Here is a 20,116-nt window from a genome sequence, read left to right on the forward strand (position 1 = left end):
CTACTACGTCCTATAAGGTTGTTATGAGTCAGAATCGACTCAACAGCAACAGGTTTGGTTTGGGATATTGAATACAGGTTACAGGGATAGCCTACAGTTGAATTAAGCAGATACATGTTCACAAAAACCTAATACGAGCACTTACAAAATAATACTAGGTTGAATCATATGAAATTGCCATACTTGACTGCTTTTGACCTATAAAAAATGGTATTTCTTGATGCTCAACCTAGAGGTTCAGAACCACTTCCTGTCACTCGCGTGAATTTTGCACATCCTTTAGTCCCTTTTTTTTTTTTTTTTCAGTCCTTTAGGAAACCCTGATGGTGTAGTGGTTAAGTGCTATGGCTGCTAACCGAAAGGTTGACAGTTTGAATCCACCAGCCACTTCTTGGAAACTATGAGGCAGTTCTACTCTACCCTATAGGGTGGCTATAAGTCAGAATCGACTTCACAGGCAATGGGGTTTTTTTGTTTGTTTTAGTCCTTTATGTATTAGCAGTGTTTTGTTCAAGGGCCTGTCCTCCGGAGCCTCTCCACTGCTGATAGTAACCTCCATGCCCAGCCTGGGCAAGTGTGGGGACAGCGGTTTTTCCCTCAGAGAAGGTGCGCGTGCTGCGCTGCCTCTTTTCTTCTGTCCTCTACTGTCGTTATTTCCACATGTGGGAATTTTCTTTCCACCTAAACACATCGTTGCCTTATTCAGAATATGTTCTTTTCCTCTCGTGTTTCTAGTCTTGGCCATTTACCCAAGAAAAATATCTCCCTTCCCTCACTTTCCTTCCTCTTTCTTTATTCTTTGCATTTTTTGTTCCTCCTTTCGTTCTGCTGTGAATGGCCATTACTCAGTTGATGGCTTAGAGAAGCTAGTAATACATTTGTATGAAGGGAAGGGATAACCATGAGTTTGATGTGAAATTTGCAATAATAATAATTTAGATCTGGTAAGAACAAAAGCCCTGGAAAGTCACTTTGTAATCTCTGAAAACTTCTCTAACCATCAGGTGTAACTGAACCTACTTTTTCCCAATAATCTCTATTCCAAAAAAAACAACTATCTGTACTTGAGGAAAATAAATACTGTTTCTTAGACTGTTTTCTTACTTTCTTATTCTTTTTTAAAAAACAATGTTGAGACAATTCTCTTGTTTATAATGCCTTTTTTCTTTTTCTTTCCCCTGTCAGCAGTTTGAATCCACCAGCCGCTGTTTGGGAACCGTATGGGGCAGTTCTGCTCTGTCCTATAGGATCCCTGTGAATCGGAATCGACTCAACAGCAACTGGTTTTTTATGGTACAATATTTCAGTTATGTGAAATTGACTTTTAGGGACTTATCTTGAAACTCAAGCCACCATTTATAATATTGTGTTTATAGGATAATAAATTAGTTACCTTAAGAAAAAGTTTTGGAACACAACCTTTTTCTAAGGTGGGGTCCCTGTAGAACAAACTGGATAGCTAAGAGACACAAAAACACAAAACCTTTGAAGGAAGTAGATTTTGAAATTAGACTTAATGATATTTGATTGCCAGAAATTGGAAAGAGGAAAGAAAAGCATTATTAAGAAACTGAAGCAAAGACATGTAAATGATGAAATAAGTCGTATATAAGGGAAGGGGAAACAGATCTGTCTAATAAGAACTGAAAGACTGAGTTTGAGAAGGGGAAGAAATGAGGTTAGAGTGGATTGGAGTACCTGCTAGGGTGGGAAATCTGAAACTAACATTTAGAGCTTGTTGCCAGCAGTTGTGTAAGCAAAACTTTATTAAGCTGGGTAGAGAGTAGGGACATAGTGCTAATCTTGCATTCATGAACTCAGGACAGCAGAGAAGATAAATATCAATCTATCCTCAGATGCAGCTTTATAGTCTTTGTATTGTCTTCAGTCAGGCCAATCTGTGTTCCTGAAATGACCCTAATATGTTTTGCCTTATTACTTCTTGCAAGAAAAGATCTTTAATTAGCATTTTCTTTTGTAACATTAGCCCAAGTTAAAGACACTAATTGAAGTCATTCATTAGGTATATGAGGACAATTCTAAACACTATAAAAGGATGTATCTAGGAGGCACTTAAGCAATTCTGGTCCCTTGTGAAGCCTACCCAGCTGGTACAGGTGGATGGGGAAGCCAAAGGTGTGATTTGGGCAATTATACACTAATTACTGACCATTTTACATTAATCGTCAAACAACTGCCAGATATTCAGAACTGAGTAGGTTGAACATGATGAAACTGACAGTTAAGAAAATTAATATAAAAATTAACCTTCATAAGAATTACCTTGAAAAACTACAGAAAGATGGAGACCCTTTCTCAGATTTAAAATAATTTCTTTAGTTTCACATTACGATCAAAAGACATTTATTATAAGCACCTTATTATGTGTGAGAATGTTTTAGATGTCTTAATGTGTGAGAAGGTTTTAGATGTCTTACAAGTATCATTTAAAGACTTAATTCTCACTTGTAGATTTATAAGATTTACAGACCACCATATGGTAAGAATTTATTGAGTAGAGCCTATGAACCCATGAATTGTAGCTGTGAAAAATTTGAGAGTATCTGGTTTGTGAAAAAAGTTGGTATTTGTGAGGATAGGAAACCCAGTAAATATTAAAATTTTTTGATGCAAAGAACAGTTGACAAAATTTCTCTTGAAACTTCATTGCTTCTAGAAATGCCATGAAGTAATAATGTTTGCAACAGTGCAAGTGTTATCAAAGCTCAGGATTGATGAAGATAATTCTTTGAGTGCCTGAAAGGACTAATTAAGGCAGACAAGTTTGCTGTCAGGCTCTTTAGGTACCCCAGGGTTTCATAGACTCTTAGTAATTGTTGTTGGCACCAGAGTCTTTTTGGACTAGTGAGCTAAGGTGAGGCAATGGCAAACAAAGGAGACAGATGGTGCATGTTAAAGATGCTATAAAGTCAACTTCAAAGTGTGTGACATCACCATAGACTTCTGGAAAAAAACAACAGACAGACCAGCCTAACATGCAAGCATAATGGCCAGGAGGATGTCACTTTTGAACCAAAGCTTTATATTGATATTATTTGAAACAGTCATAAACAGCAACAGGCTCTACATGTGGCCACTATGGTCATGAATCAAAACGTCTTTGCACAATGGGCTGTGTGTGCACTCACCTGTAAACCCTTACTGAGCATCAATGGTGTGACAGATGTTGTGTCATATGCCATGGCAGAAACACAGGGAATCATACTCATGAGCCTGTTAAGGAACTTACTCTCTGAGTTAGGAGAATGAGACATCAGTGATTATAAGGTAGCTAAATTATAACAAAGTTGCTTGGGATATAGAGCATATAAGGGAGCTATGTTTGAAAAAAGGTAGACTGGACCCAGATGATAGATGAAATTGAATACTCGACTATGAAGTTAGGACTTCATGCTGTAGACAGTACTGAACCAATCTAATTGTAAAGTTAGAATGAGTTAGAGGATGGAAGAAAGACTAGATAGCAGAGAGAATGAAGTTCAGAATTAAGGCAGTGGTAGCTGGATGTCATACTAGTGAGGAGGAAGTCACATGTTTCCGTATTTGTAAGTGCCACCCCATCACATCCTCTCCCTCAGCATCTATGTACGGTACTTCACATCCAATTGTAATACTGATAGGTAAAGATCAGAAAAGTAAAAGTGTGACAAGGCCAGAGAGACAATTACTTCTCAGAAACGTACTGTCATAAAGTTCTATACAATTATTAAAATTGATTCACGATCAGGTACATGATTCATGTCTGAAAGACAAGTGAGGAAAAGAAGAGCTTTTCTTGGCACTGAATGAGATACATTTCTCCTTTAGTTTCTGTAGAGAGGACATTAAGATAGCAGCTAGCACCCTTCTCAGCATCCTTGCAGTATGTCCAGCAAAGAGTTCGTATGTGGCCACATCTTGTAGGGTTCAGGTGTGATGACACCTGGGGACATGAGAGCAGGAGGGCTCAGAGATTACTGCTCAGAGTTGCCCCTGGTGAGTCAGGGTGGTCCTTCCACCCTTGTGTTTATGACCACATTCTGCCTGGTCTCCTCCTTGCCTGCTCTAGGGTAATAGAACCATCTGTAGTAGTTTTGTTTTGTGTTACAAAGGATAACAATTTCAAATATTCTCTCTTGGATTATTAAATGTGTTATTTATGAGTTTAGTAAGGTCATGAGACAGTCTTTCTTTTGGGATTATTTATGCCATCAAAAGAAAAGCTACATTTTTTCTTCTCTGCCATTGGATTATAGAAATCTGAGCAGCTTTAAAAGGAAAATTCCAGCAATCGAGAAGCCTTTTATAATTTGACAACTGAAAACTAAACTAGTCCAACTTGAATGTTATAAGAAAAATTGAAAAAATGCTGTGATCCTTAGCTCCTCCAAGTGAGAGCCTGTACAATCATGCATGAAACACAAAAACACAAACACAAGCCTTCTAATAAACCTGAGCCAGCCCTCCCCACTCTCCATGAGACACAGACCTCCTTCTTGTATTCTCCTGGGACTTTGGACAGTGACTCCCTGGGTGATTTTGGTCCCTGGCCTCTGCTTCTCCTTGCTCTTGCCCAGAATGAGATCTGACCTTCCTTTGGACCCAACACTCAATAAATCCTCTTTGCCCTTTAATGTTATGTAATTTGCCCTCCCTTTTCGAAGACTGAACCAACCCCTCAAAACCAAACCAAACCCAGTGCCGTGGAGTCGATTCCAACTCATAGCGGCCCTATAGGACAGAGTAGAACTGCCCGATAGAGTTTTGATGTCCAGGAAGGTGGAGGCAATCAGGGAGTGGTGGCTGACTGGGCTGGGCTTCCAGACCAGGGCATGTTACTGTTTGTTTTTTACAAAAACACTACTAAAAGGGATGAATGGCTTGATGCTCTTGTGTGACCACTAGATGGCAGAGATTCTACAGTAAAAACTCTACTAATAATTTGCTGACGCTTAACCTCGTAACCTGTCAAACTTGTTGCCCTTGAGTCGTTCGGACTCATAGCGACCCTGTAGGACAGAGTAAAACTGCCCCATAGGGTTTCCAAGGAGCGCCTGGTGGACTTGAACTGCCAGCCTTTGGCTCTTAACCACCATGCCATTGATGTAGTGTTCTTTATGTAACTAAAACTCTTGAGGATGTTTTAGATTTTTACAACTTAAATAAGCATAGAGAATTTTATTAATTTCCCCACCCAACTGTGGATTTTGTGGTTGTGTAACTAATCTACAGAGAATTGGAAATTAGTCTCTGAACTAGGAGTCAGGTGTGTTCTTACTCTCAAGTAGGCCAGTAATTAGCCGTGTGACCTTGCACAATGAACTTATCTGTAAAGCAAGATGATTGGATCACCGGATGATCTTTAAGGTCTCTTCCAACTCCGACTTTCTCGTTTCTATATCATTTCATATTTGATACTAATATTCTAGCTCAAAGTACCATCCACATAACGCCTGTTGTTGTTGTATGACGTCGAGTCAATTCCAACTCATAGCAACCTTATAGGACAGAGTAGAACTGCCCCAAAGTGTTTCCAAGGCTGTAATCTTTACAGGAGCAGATCCTTAGGTCTTTTCTCCTACTGAGCTGCTGGTGGTTTTGAATAGCTTACCTTTCTGTTAACTGCCAAGCACTTTAGGCAGTTCACATACCAGGGCTGCTTATATAAGGCGTAGGAAGTTATTATTCAGGAAATGTTAATTGACATTTGTATGCATAATTATAATAGCTGATACTTACTGAGCACACACTATGTGCCCAAATAGGCTAAATGACCTCATTTAATCCTCATGACAATCTCTTATTATTTTCATTTTGCAGATGAGGAAACTGAGGCTTAGAGGAGGTAAATAACTTACCCAAGATCACATAGCAAATGATCAGCTGGTTTGGCTCTGAAATCTGTGTGCATACTGGTGCTATATTTTATTTCTTATTCAGGTGAGAAAAATACAAAGATAACATTGGTTCTAAAAGAAAACCCCATTTTATAAAGCCAAAAGAAACCGTCAGTTTTCCAAAGGAAATTCATTAATGCTATTTTCTGGAGATGGGTCAGATTTACACGGCTCTATCCACACACTGTCGTGAGATGCCTCTTTGCGAGCCCGGCACAAGAAGCCTGGCCTCCAGTCCCATGCACACGTGTAATCACTAGGCACAAATCTTTGCAGGTCATGTGGTTTCTCAGGGCCAAGATTTCTTTAACTCTGAAATGAGGAGACCACACCAGGTAATCACTAGGGACCTTTCCAGGTCTACAGTTACCTGATTCTGTGTGTCTGCAATCTGATACAGGGTCTAATGTTAGCAGGATAGGGGTCTCTCAGTAAATGGCAGCTTGTTAGCATTTAGCAGTTGCAGTACTCTTAGTGCTATATGTTAGTGAGTTAGAAGTGTTCTCCCTGCCTCGAAACTGTGGTTCTATTATCTGGTGTTTTACTCTCTCTCAGGGAAATAATTCAGTGCAGGTGGCTTTCTGCAACTTTCAAATCACAATTCCAAGGCTCAGTAGAACCAGGGCTTCGAACTGGTTCCTTCCTGTTCAAACCCCTGCTGAGAATTTGCATTTTTAACAAGTTCCCTGCTGATAATTTGCATTTCTAGCAAGTTCTCAGGAAGTTATACGTAAGAATCACCCGCGGATCTTGTTAAAATGTAAATTTTCATTCAGTATCTGGGGTGGAAATGCAAATTCTCAGCAGGGAGCTTGTTAGAAATGTAAACTCTCAGCAGGGGCTGAAACTGGAATGGATTGCTTTGAAGCAGGTGTAGAATGCACTGATAATTGTTTGGGTAGACAATAGATGGCAGCACAGCATCAATTTATACCCCACAGTTGAAATGAAATCTTTTGTGTTACATTTTATTATTTTAGGGGCACATTATCTCTGAAGCAAGAATTGTTAGATAAAGAAACTCATTTAAGTTGCATTATATTGGGCTGTACCCGTTGCCATCGAGTCTATTCCGACTCATAGCGATCCTGTAGGACAGAGGAGAACTGCCCCACAGGGTTTCCAAGGAGCTCCTCGTGGATTCAAACTGCTGACCTTTTGGTTAGCAGGCATAGCACTTATATTGGGCTACACATATTAAAATACTCAAGGAGCAACTCAGAATAGGGCAGGCCAGCATTAGGAAAATCAGAGGTGGATGTAAGGAAGCAAATGAAGTTTAAGCTTCAGGGCCACTTCCAAGGCCTTAGGAGAGGGCCTACCACTGCTGATTTTGGAAAAACTGCGGGTTTTTTTTTTCCTTTTTTTTTTTTTTTTTTTAATTAAAAGCATCCCCCGCATCTGAGACAATTGGCATAACAAAGTGTGTTAAGAAAGTGTTCTGCATTCCACTTTGGTGAGTGGTGTCTGGGGTCTTAAAAGCTAGCAAGCGACCATCTAAGATGCATCAATTGGTCTCATCCCACCTGGAGCAAAGAAGAATGAAGGACAACAAAGACACAAGGAAAATATGAGCCCAAGAGACTAAAAGGGCCACATAAGCCAGAGCTTCCATCAACCTGAGTCCGGAAGAACTAGATGGTGCCCCACTACCACCAATGACTGCCCTGACAGGGAACACAACAGGAGCAGGAGGAAAGTGGGATGCAGACCTCAAATTCTACTAAAAAGACCAGACTTAATGGTCTGACTGAGACTGGAGGGACCCCAGAGGTCATGGTGCCCAGGCTCTCTGTTAGCCCAAAACTAAAACCATTCCCGAAACCAACTCCTCAAAGATTAGACTGGACTATAAGACATAAAATGATACTGGCAAGGAGTGTGCTTCTTAGCTCAAGTAGACACATGAGACTATGTGGGCGGCTGCTGTCTGGAGGCGAGATGAGAGAGCGGAGGGGGACAGGAGCTGGTTGAATGGACACGGGAAATACAGGGTGGAGAGGAGTGTGCTGTCACATTGTAGGAAGAGCAACTAGGGTCACATAATGTGTGTATAACTTTTTGTATGAGAAACTGACTTGAACTGTAAACCTTCACTTAAAGCACAATAAAAGAAAAAAAGGGTCTCCCAAATTTTATAAACTTCAGCCCTCACAAAGGTTAAATTTGTGTGGGGAGTAGCTGTGTGGCTTTTTTGAAACCTAGTACAGAGAAAACAATGTTGCCATTATTAATTTTTCTACGAACTTAATCTCCAGGAAGAAGGGCAATCTGATTTTCTAAAGTAAACCAAATAAAAAGGAAACATATTGAATGAACTGGCAAAGTGTTCTAGGCAAAGTGTTCTAGTTACTCATAAATCTGGGGTGAAATATAGTGCTGTATTTTTTGCAAATAGTGCACCCACATAAATAACATGCACACACATATCATGTAGGGAAAGGATGAAATTACATAAAAAAAGTTCTGGCATAGAGCTCCCATGTGTACCACACATGTCTCGTGGCATTTCCAGAAGTGAGTTTCGGCCTCATTCACCTTCATTCATTTGTCTGAAAATGTTACTTTTTATCATATTTGTGTAATAAAGATATAAGCCATGGTCAAGAATTCATGGATTGAGTTTGACAGTGCCCAGGTAATCAGAAAAAACAACTGAAACTACGTTTACTCTGGGGCAGGTCGCCCCTGGGCCTGAGAGTGGAGGAGTTACTTATAGCCAATCTGCACCCAGGTACTTCAGACTGGTGGAGGGTCTGGCGGAGGGCCACTCATGGGGCTGGCCCCACATGAAGCCATATGGCAGGATGGTACAGATGCCGTCACGCACTACCCCAGCCCGCAAGGCATCCCCACCCCCGGCCAGTTGGACCCGTCTCATCCAAGTGAGGGATGTGGGACAACTCTGTGCCCGAGGCTCTCATGCCCACACTGTGGGCATTTCAGACAGCCCTAGCGTGGTGGCCAGCCAGCTGGAAGGTAGGGCAGAATGCCAGGCTGTGGCACACCAGCCTTGCCCCACCTAAATGGCATCTCCAGCCAGGGTGCTCAGGCCCAGGCACCTCCTGGGCTGGGGCCAGCCACCCTAGCCAGGGCTGTTTCTGGGGTGGAAAATAATATTTATTCCTGCTAAAGCGATTTGCAGAGCAGGGAAGGAATCCTGCTGGGAGAGGGGCTGTTTAGAAACTCGAGGGTAGGCTGGTGAGGGCCTGCTGCTGGGAACCAAACATCTGAATCAACAGGCACCAAGACAAAGACTTAATATTATGTCCATTGGGCAGAAAAAAAGAAATTGAAGTCAGCAAAATGTAAACAAATATGGGTATAGCGTACTTATGAAGATAACAGTGGGGTTGATTGGTATGCAAAAAAGCATATAGGGAATGTTATTTGCGTAACAATATGGTAGTTAACACTGAAACTATCACGGCAACAGTATCAGTGCTAAAAAAGGAAAGTACTGAAGATTATAAATAGCAAATTCATAAATTATCCTCTGCTCCAGTCCAATAAGGCAGGGTATGGGAGATTTATTTTATTTTGTTCTTTTTAACCCAAGAGGCTGTATTCCTTAATAAGAGAGCAGTGGTGCCCATTCACAAAGGAAACTGTGCTTGCATTTACGAATCTTACATTTCTCACCAGGGAGCCAAGCTTAGACTTTCTTATGAAAGACTACAGCCTATTTATCAGGAGGTAAACTAAAATTTACCCTTCTAAAAGAAAAATTAGCAAACTTTCCAATCTGCCTTTTCTGTTGCAAACATTTATTAAGTTTGGCTTTTAGGGAGGAATACTCACTATTTTTAGCTCTATATGTAGCTGTTATTCAGAATTGAAAACACTGCTGCCCATTTGAGCCCTTGTGTCTACTAAAACCAGTAAAAACCAGTTGCCACTGAGTTGACTCCAACTCATGGCTACCTCATGTGTGTCAGGGCAGAACCGTGCTTCATAGGATTTTCAGTGGCTGATTTTTTTTAAGTAGATTGCCAGGCTTGTCTTCTGAGAAGCCTCTGGGTAGGTTCAAGTTTCCAGATTCCAAGTTAAGTGCTCATCTACTAACTGGAAGGTTGGTGGTTCGAATCCACTCAGGAGCACCTTGGAAGGAAGCTCTGGCAGTCTACGTCCGGAAGGTTACAACTATTGACAACTCTATCAAGCACAATTCTACTCTGATACGCATGGGGTCACCACAAGTTGGAATCAAACTTGATGGCAAATGGTTTGGTTTTAATGCCTTGCCTAGGTTATATTTTAGGAGACACATTTGTCCATTAAGTTTGGACTGACACTCTAAAGAGGAACTAGAAAATGCTAATGGGATGGTCTGAGCATCTGAGCTTGGGGGAGAAGTTGCCCTAAGTTGAGCTGTGCTTGTGAAGCCCTGTCAGGTGTGTCAAAGGCACATCTCGTGGCCCTTCATCACCCCTCCGACCCAAGTCCTGGAGCAAACTGGGAAATAATGGCATCTGTGGCCAGGTGCACAGGAGTACTGCCTGGATCTAGGTCCTAAGGAAAGGCAAGTCAGCCAAATACCTCATCATCTCCAAGGGAGGTCAGAGGTTATTGGGTGTACCACAAACACCCAGCACTTCCTGTTTCAGAATTATGGGTGAAGCAAGTACCTTGCCTGCAACAACTTGAAATAGTCCTGTCTTTACTCTGGCCATTGACAGATTGAAACCCCCAGGCCCCCACCCAGTGCCGTGTGCATCCTCCCATCTGGGAGATTATGACTCCAAGCATATAGTACTTCCTTCCCCTTGGATAGCTTTCTAAGTCTTGTTAGTTTCTCCCCAAATCAGTAGGGCAAGTAGATTACCTGAGTTCAGTGTCCTATGAGACTAAGATCATGTAAGTTTCTATTTTGATGACTGAAATTCAATCATGAATATGTATATTGAATCTGCCTCTACAGTGTAATAAGCACGGGCATATGTTTCAAGACAAAGTTAGAGAGATGATGCAGTACACGACAACATTCATTTCCAACTCCTCCTCTACTCCTTCCTTTCTCATAGAACCCCAGTTTTTTCAAGTGTCCACCTACTGCATAGCAATGTGCTTCAGGTCGCTACCTGAAGGGTGTAGGTCCAGTGATCGGCTTAGGTAGGGCATGAGACATGAAGACTGTTGGGTGGTTTCTAGATAACAGGAAGTGAGAGTCTTTGTCTTTTCCTCCTCTGGAATGATCACTTATAGATATGATGCCTGCAGCTACCTTGCAACTGTCCTACACTATCTCTAGGACAAAGACAAGATACTGATTATGGCAAAGCAGAAAGATGGAGAGAACATGGGTCCTTGATGACCAAATAAACTGAATAAGCCAACCCACTCCACCCCCGCCCCCATTTTATATGCAATAGTGAATTTTGCTTGTGGGTAGCCTTCTGTGAGTTGGACTTTTTGGCTTGCAATCTAAAGGAGCCTATACTATAGTCAAGGATTGGATCACAGGCAAAAACTATAGAAACGTAGAAAATGCCTTTGCCAGCTTTTAATCACACAATGTGTAAGCAGCCTGCAGGAAGGCATCACTCCTTTTTGGGTACCCACCTCCAACAATACAAAGCTCAGAGTGCATATTTAGATCACTTTGATCTCTTGTAGGATCTCGAGTCAACAGGCAAATATATTTTTCTCCAAAAGGGAAAAAGATTAAAGGTGGCAGGCTTCCTATACGTTTCTGATTTACTTTTACAACTTACAAGACTGCAGTAGTTGTAGTAAGTTTTCCAGTCCTACTGGTCTTTTGCTTGCTGCTTCTCTTGGCCTATTTGTGGGCAGAAGGACAAGGCGAACACCGTGGTTTAGGGCCAGTGGCACAATTTGTAAAAATAGGCCTTGAAGCAAAGACACATCCATGGTAAGAATATAACACCTTCTCAGCTCAAAGGTACTTTTCAGTTGTGATTGAAATTCTCCTGAGTTGTCCATGTTTCTCTATCCTTCATATGTACCATCTTTAAATTCCTGAGGAGAGACTTGCCTCAAATATAAACTTTAGCACTGGCTTTGAGAGGGTTGAAATGTATTTTTACAAGTGCTTATACATGGAATAAAATGTTGCAGGAAGGAAACTGTTGACAGTGGTTGTTTCTGCAGAATGAAATTGTGATGGGAGCTAGATTCTTATTTCGATTCCCTCCTATACTGATTAAATTATTTTTACTTTGTGCATGTATTGCTTTTGTAGTACAAAATTGCAGGGAAAGCAAAAAGAAATATATTGCTGCTAATATGCCTTCATATTTTTATAATGTGACAATTTTTTTTCTTAAACACAGATGTATAGGATAGTTATCCAAATTATAAGGAGCCCTGGTGGCGCAGTGGTTAAGCACTTGACTGCTAACTGAAATCTTGGTGGTTTGAACCCATAAGCTGTTCTGTGGGAGAAGGGATGTGGTAGTCTGCTTCCATAAATATTACAGGGAACTCTATGGGGCAGTTCTACTCTGTCCTGTAGGATCACTATGAGTCAGAACCGACTCGACAGCAGTGGACCTTTCTAAAGTGTTAGTACTTTGCCCTATTTATTTTTATTCCTGACACATTGTTGAAACTCCACAAAAAAACTTCTATTTCTTCTACAAAACATCAAAACCTTGGATTTTTAGTTCTTTCCACTTCATTGACATTTTTTCATTCGAAGCCTTATTCTCCAGTATCTCTATCCCGACCTTAATTATATACTTGAGAAATCTATCAACCCTTCTATCAGTTAGGATGCTCAGCTGCAGGTAACAGAGAACACCCAACTCAAAATAGCTTAAAGAATAGGAGATTTATTATTTAAGATAACAAGAACTCCAAAGACAGGGCAGGCCCAAGATTGGATGATTCAGCTGCTCATCGATATATTGAAAGACCCAAGTTGCTCTCATATTTCTGCTCTGTTGTCCTCCATCAGGAAACCCTGGTGGCATAGTGGTTAAGTGCTATGGCTGCTAACAAAAGGGTCGGCAGTTCGAATCCACCAGGCACTCCTTGGAAACTCTATGGGGCGGTTCTACTCTGTCCTATAGGGTCACTATGAGTCAGAATCGACTCGACAGCACTGGGTTTGGTTTTTGGTTTGGGTCCTCAATCAGAATAGGCTAATACCCATCATGGCCCCAAGATGGCTGTCCTAGCTATCATATATGTGCATGACCCCATCCTGCAGGGAACAGGAACTTTTTCTTCCTGAAAATTTCCTTTTAAGAGAAATTCCTTCAGGAGACATCCCTTACATCTTATTGGCCAGAGTGCACCAGATAAATACAGCAAAGTACTAACACTTTAGAGGTGCAGGGAGGCATAAATCAATGTGGTAGTATTGGCAAGAGAGATATGTATGGGCATATGCCTAAATCAATTACTATCAAGGGGATCTGGACCACCATGATTAGATCAATCATGATTGACTAACTGAGGCTGGGAGCAGCCACCTCTGAGATACGTGGAGGATGGATACCTGAGCAAAACCAGGGTTATTACCAAAGAAAATTTGAGGGGAGGGAGCAGGAGGATGCAGTTGGTAAGAGAAATATTTTTTGGGTGGGCAGTCACCAGAGTCTGCGAGAATACTTTCTGCCTTCATTAGTCTCCATTCCTTTTAAGTCTAATAAATATTACAGTAAAGCCTGCAAGAGCTGGAACCTGTGTAAGGAGGAAACCTGTCAGAGAAAGAAAACTCGAGTATTTTCTACTAAAAGGAGAGATAGAAAAATGGTAAGACTGCACCCTGTTGAAGGTGGAAAACTTTCGGGACCTGGAAAAACAAGACAGTCCTGTCGATTCCGGCTCTCACAGGTTTTATTGTATAATTATAGAACAGTTCCCTTTTCCTGGCATAGTATCATTGCAGAGCCTAGACCCCTCCCCAAACATTCAGTCTCCACTCTGTTTCCATTGTTCAGGCAACTCACAAGTTTCTTTTTGTCATTTCTTAAAAACAATAACAGTAGAGCAACCAAGAAAGAAATCATAAATTAAACTGGATGGCTTTCATGCCAAAATCTGTCCATCTACCCATCTAGCTATCCATCTACCTATCTACCTCTAATTTATTTTCTGCATAAAATTTAAAAGAATTCTGTTAGCCACATGGTGAAGTCATCAAGGGTTATTTAAAAATGTGTTGTGGCAATATCAAATTACCTACAATGCTATGTAGGGTTTTGACTAATGATTCATTATTTTGGCTGATTGGAATTATACATGGAGAAAGATACCTTTGGGCTTCTTAAGTTGTTCAGCTTCTTGATAGCTTGTTGACCTGACTGTGTTTCCTGCCTTTACAGGGCTTTGGAGGTAGCAGACAGAAGCAATGTTGCTCAAGAGGCCCAGGAATTTACATTGCACTGTGGGGAATCCCAGTTCTTTCACACCACCAGTGAGGCGAAGGGTTCTGTATCTACAGAGTCTGGAATGTCTAAAAAGGTAATGCTTCATTTCCAATATTTGGCCTCCAGGGATGCTATAAGGAATTTAAGCTCTGTAAGATAATGCCTACTGATTGAAAAACCTATGCATACAAAGAATGTAGATGGGGAAAAAAGGGCACTATATATCAAAGCACACCGTGATAATAAATAATGAGTATCAGCAGATGAGCTTAAGTCTCTGCTTTTTGCTGCCTTCAAGTATTCTTCCTCATTGGCTTGCCTTTTTTCCTTTAACACAGGCTGTTCTTTAAGTTGAAGGTATGCAAGGTAATGTGGCATCAACAGTTGGAATTGATGGTTCTTCCCTATAAAATGCTTTTATGCTGCTTCCTATTTTAAGGCATTTAGAGTTATTATTATATCAGTAGTTACTTCTTAATATCTAGATGTTTGCACAGAAAGTTAGGACTTAATTATATTTTCTTAAAAGAAAAAATTTCCCCAACGTGGGAGGTAGAGTACTGCCACTCATGTCAACTATGTTCATTCACTCAGGAAAAGGCATTACCCAGGTATTTACTTGTCTGCAGGATAGGAAGTACAATGATGTCTTTAGTCACCATGTGAGAGCTGGCTTAGCTGCCAGACCTTGGAAGCCGTGTCATGCATTTCCCATTACAACTTATTACAAGATCAATGAGGGTTAGTAGTGAAAGAGATTTTGTCGTGAAAGAAATACCCCCTGAAGAAAATTGCTTCAATAACACTAGCTATTCAAAGTAAAAAAAAAAAATTGCTTGAGGATGGAGAGGAGTAAGAAAAAAGGACATGATGAAACTTTTAGCTCATATTTTATACTTTATTAGAACATGACAAAAGTAGGTAGGGAAATTCAACACTGAATGTGCTCTAATTCAAAAATAACATTATTGATCAAAGGAGCAGAAATAGAAATTTAATTTTGTAAGATGTTGAAATAAGAAATCAAGTTTTAATCCAAAAAATTAAATAACCTGGTTTACTGTAATTTCTACTTTCAAATTGGGTTCACATTTTGTGTTTTTCTCCTTTATAAGAAATGGTTTGCAACTTGAATCAAAACCTCATGAATTCAGTCACTAGCCCTAGCCAGAAATCCAGTTATGTTTTCTACATTAGTCCTTTAATAACTATGCCTTTTATAATTTAAAATAAAGATAATTCATTAAGTGTAATGCATTTAAATGTCCGAAGATGTTTGCTGAAGTCCGTGAAACAATTTGTGGCAGCATTCAGATTGGGGCAAAAAATAAATTGCCTGAGAGGGATGGCAAAGAAGGGTCTTCAGGGACCCTCCCCCTTGGTCTGCAGCCCAGGCAATTGATGGCAGTGTCTTTTTCACAGTCCTGATGGCCTGTCTAGACATGGGCACTCAGCCTCTACTTACTCCCCAGGCTGTAGCCAAGGAGCCCTGGGTACTGGGCAGCCCCCAGGAGAGGCCCTGAGACCAAGCCAGAGGTCACTACTTTAAGGCATGCCGGGAGGAAGGAGAGCACTCTATACACATGGGAGAGGCAGAGGCTTGGAGCTAGAGACAGACAAACTGGGACACCAGGGTAGGAATGGAGCCAAGGCAGATAGAAGGTCAGAAACTGGAAACAGGGTACAAGCAGAGGCAGAATGTGGTTCTGAGTACACTGTTTCCAAGCGTCACCTGGAATGAGCCACTCAGGCACCACCTCTATTCTCAATGCCATACCGTGCCTTCCCCTCAGAGATGGTCACCATACTCACAACCTGGAGTTGTGAGTATGCCTGGACCTGCCTGTTGTCTTTCTCTCTTCTCTCTCCCTCCTCTCCCTATCTCTTTTTTAATCTTATTGCGATATAATACATATAACAAAATGTTTTTCATTTTAACAATTTTTAAGTGTACAGTTCAGTGATATTAATTACATTTACCATGTTGTGCTACCATCACCACTATCCATTTCCCAAAGTTTTCATCACCCTAAACAGAAACTCAGAACCCCTTCAGCAATAACTCCCATTCCCTCGCTCCCTCCAGCCCCTGGTAATCATGAATAAACTTTTATCCCTATTCTTTTACCCATTCTAGATATTTCAACAAGTTGGATCATACAACATTTGTCTTATTATGCCTGACATTTCACTCAGCGTAATGTTTTCAAGGTTATCGCATGTATCAGAACTTCATTCTTTTTGTGGCTGAGTAATATTCCATTGTACAGATGCACTACATTTTGTTTATACATTCATCTATTGATGGACATTTGGGTTGTTTTCATCTTTTGGCTATTGTGAAGAATACTTCAGTGAATAATGGTGTATACCTCTCTCTCTTCCTTCCCTTTTCCACACTCTTGGTCTCTCTGGCTCTTGTTCTCTTAATCTTTCTCGTTCTTTGCATATCCTGCTTGGACAGGGAGAAGTGAAGAGGCAAGGGAACAGACTTTCTCTTCTCTACTGAAGTGTTTTAAACTTTATGTCTCTTGAAATCATGGCTAGGAGGAGCAAGTAGACCACTAGCTTAAAGTGCAAGACACCTCTACATCACCACCACCACTACCACGACCAGTATTATTGGGAAACAAAAGTTGACTCCACTTAGATTCTGGGTAGTTTATATGTACGATGCCAGGGTGCCAGGGGTACCTCCCATACTTTCCAAATTACCTTTTCTTAGTCTACCTTCCCTAATAAACCTGCAATATCCTGGGAGATTCAGCAGATCTACTGAGGCAATTCTGCTGAATCTCCCAGGAATTCTGGCCAGATTCAGAAGAGGATGTAGAACCAGGGATATCATTGCTGATGTCAGATGGATCCTGGCTGAAAGCAGAGAATATCAGAAAGATGTTGTCATGGATTGAATTTTGCCTCCCCAAAATATCTGTCCACTTGGCTAGGTCATTATTCCCTCGTATGATTTTATGATTGTCTACCACTTTATCATATGATGTGATTTCCCTATATGTTGTAAATCCTATCACTATGATGTAATAAGATGGATTATCGGCAATTATACTTATGAGGTCTACAAGATTCGGTAGTGTCTTAAGCCAATCTCTTTTGAGATTTAAAAGAGAGAAGCAAGCAGAGAGACACTGGGACCTCAGACCACCAAGAAAGTAGTGCCAGTAGCAGACTGCATCCTTTGGACCTGAGGTTCCTGCGCTGAGATGGTCCCAGACCAAGGGAAGACTGATGACAAAGACCTTCCTCCAGAGCCAACAGAGAGAGAAAGTCTTCCCCTGGAGCTGGCGCCCTGAATTCAATCTTCAGCCTACTGGACTGTGAGAGAATAAATTTCTCTTTTTCGAAGCCATCTACTTGTGGTATCTCTGTTACAGCAACACTACATGACTAAGGCAGATGTTTACCTGTGTTTTATTGACTATGCAAAGGCATTTGACTGTGTGGATCATAACAAATTATGGATAACATTGGGAAGAATGGGAATTCCAGGACACTTAATTGTGCTCATGAGATATCTGTACACAGATCAAGAGGCAGTTGTTCAAACAGAACAAGGAGATACTGTGTGGTTTAAAGTCAGGAAAGGTGTGCATCAGCGTTGTATCCTTTCACCATACCTATTCAGTCTGTATGCTGAGCAAATAATCCAAGAAGCTGAACTCTATGAAGAAGAATACAGCATCAGGATTGGAGGAAGACTCATTAACAACCTGCGTGATGCAGATGACCCAACCTTGCTTGCTGAAAGTGAAGAGGACTTAAAGCACTTACTGATGAAGATCAAAGACCACAGCCTTCAGTATGGATTACACCTCAACATAAAGAAAACAAAAATCCTCACAACTGGACAAATAAGCAACACATGATAAATGGACAAAAGATTGAAGTTGTCAAAGATTTCATTCTACTTGCATCCACAATCAACAGCCATGGAAGCAGCAGTCAAGAAATCAAAAGACACATTGCGTTAGGCAAATCTTCGAAAGACCTCTTTCAAGTGTTGAAAAGCAAAGATGTCACCTTGAAGACTAAGGTGCGCCTGACCCAACCGATGGTGTTTTCAATTGCATTATATGCATGTGAAAGCTGGACAATGAAAAAGGAAGACTGGAGAAGAATTGATGCCTTTGAATTGTGCTGTTGGTGAAGAATATTGAATATACCATGGACTGCCAAAAGAACAAACAAATCTGTCTTGGAGGAAGTACAACCAGAATGCTCCTTAGAAGCAAGGGTGGTGAGACTATGTCTTACATACTTTAGACATTTTATTGGGAGGAATCAGTCCCTGGAGAAGGACATCATGTTTGGTAAAGTACAGGGTCAGTGGAAAAGAGGAAGACCCTCAATGAGATGGATTGACACAGTGGCTGTAGCAATGGGCGCAGGCATAACAACAATTGTGAGCACGGCGCAAAACCAGGCAGTGTTTTGTTCTGTAGTACATCGGGTTGCTATGAGTTGTAACCAAATCAACAACACCTAATAACAACAACAACAAAAACTGAGGCAATTATACTAGCAGCACTCTTGGCCTTCTTTCCCAGGAAGAAGGCCATAAATTATTAAGACTCCTGAGTTGATCTAGCCCTCTGAATTACATCTGTTCTTCAAACTAATATTTAAAATTTTTATTTGCGTTAAAGCTAAGCCATTTGCGTTTCCCCAGAACGACCAGAATATATTCACTCTGTTTTTGTTCTATATTGTTCTGTGTTATTGTATTTATTTGTTGCAATTTTTAGCATGCTGTAGGAACATTCCTTAAAGCTGACAATAGTATATTGAATCCTTCAATTAAAATAAGACATTTTCTATACCTGCTTGTGTAAACAGAAGCATGAATTTATAATTACAACAACTGTGTTGCCTGTCAAACACATATTTATGTCAACCAGGAAAAAAATACAACTAAATAGCTACAAATCAAACTGCAAATCAAAACAGAATATTATTAGAACTTATATCGTAGATGGGAAAATCATCAGAGATTTTGAATGGCTGCAAAAAATATTAGTTTTGAGTAGAATATGTGTTTATTTAAAATAATCATATTTTAACAACATTTTTTCATATGAGAGGAAAGCATTAGGAAGTGGTATCATTTAATGAAAGCACACATGCATGGTTAAGTGCTCGGCTTCTAACCTAAAGTTCGATGATTCGAACCCACCAGCTGCATCTTGGGAGAAAGATGTGGCAGCCTGCTTCCAGCCTTGGAAAATCTATGGGGCAGTGAATCAGAATCAAATTAATGGCAATGGGTTATTTATGTATTATATGTGATTAAAAAAAAAAAAACCTATATAAATGTATATACTTATATTTATTATATTTACTGCTTAATTCTCTTGGGAAATGTAAATGTGTCAACTCAACTATATGAAGGTATTTTTAGGACATAAAGGAACACCCTTTATTAATTAAAGCATTTCTTAAAAAAAAAAAAAAAAGTATTTAGAACACTGAGCTATGTGTTAATTAAAATTAGCTTCCTCAAAGAGGACAATTACCTTCATGAGAATTTTAGTGGTTTCTAGTATAAAAACCTTTTATGTCTCCTTTAATACTAATCTTTTAGTTTGATCTGGAAAAAAAAAGTATGACTATAGTGATTATAAGAGAAATTGTCATATTTTCAATCATTCTGGAGCCAGGTTCAAACTAGTAAAATGAGATAAACAGAAATAGCAATTATTTCATTAATTCAAGCAAAAAATTTCTTTTGCTTTAATCATTTGCATTCATTCCTTTGTGATGACCTGAACAAAGCGTCTATTTTCCCTTGTGTATAAGTGCATGTGTGTGCATGTGTATAATAAGTCTGTGTGTGTACCTTTTAAAAGGAAAAATAATCCCCTG

Source organism: Loxodonta africana, chromosome 1 (genome assembly GCF_030014295.1).
Source record: "Loxodonta africana isolate mLoxAfr1 chromosome 1, mLoxAfr1.hap2, whole genome shotgun sequence".
Taxonomy (NCBI): Eukaryota; Metazoa; Chordata; class Mammalia; order Proboscidea; family Elephantidae; genus Loxodonta; species Loxodonta africana.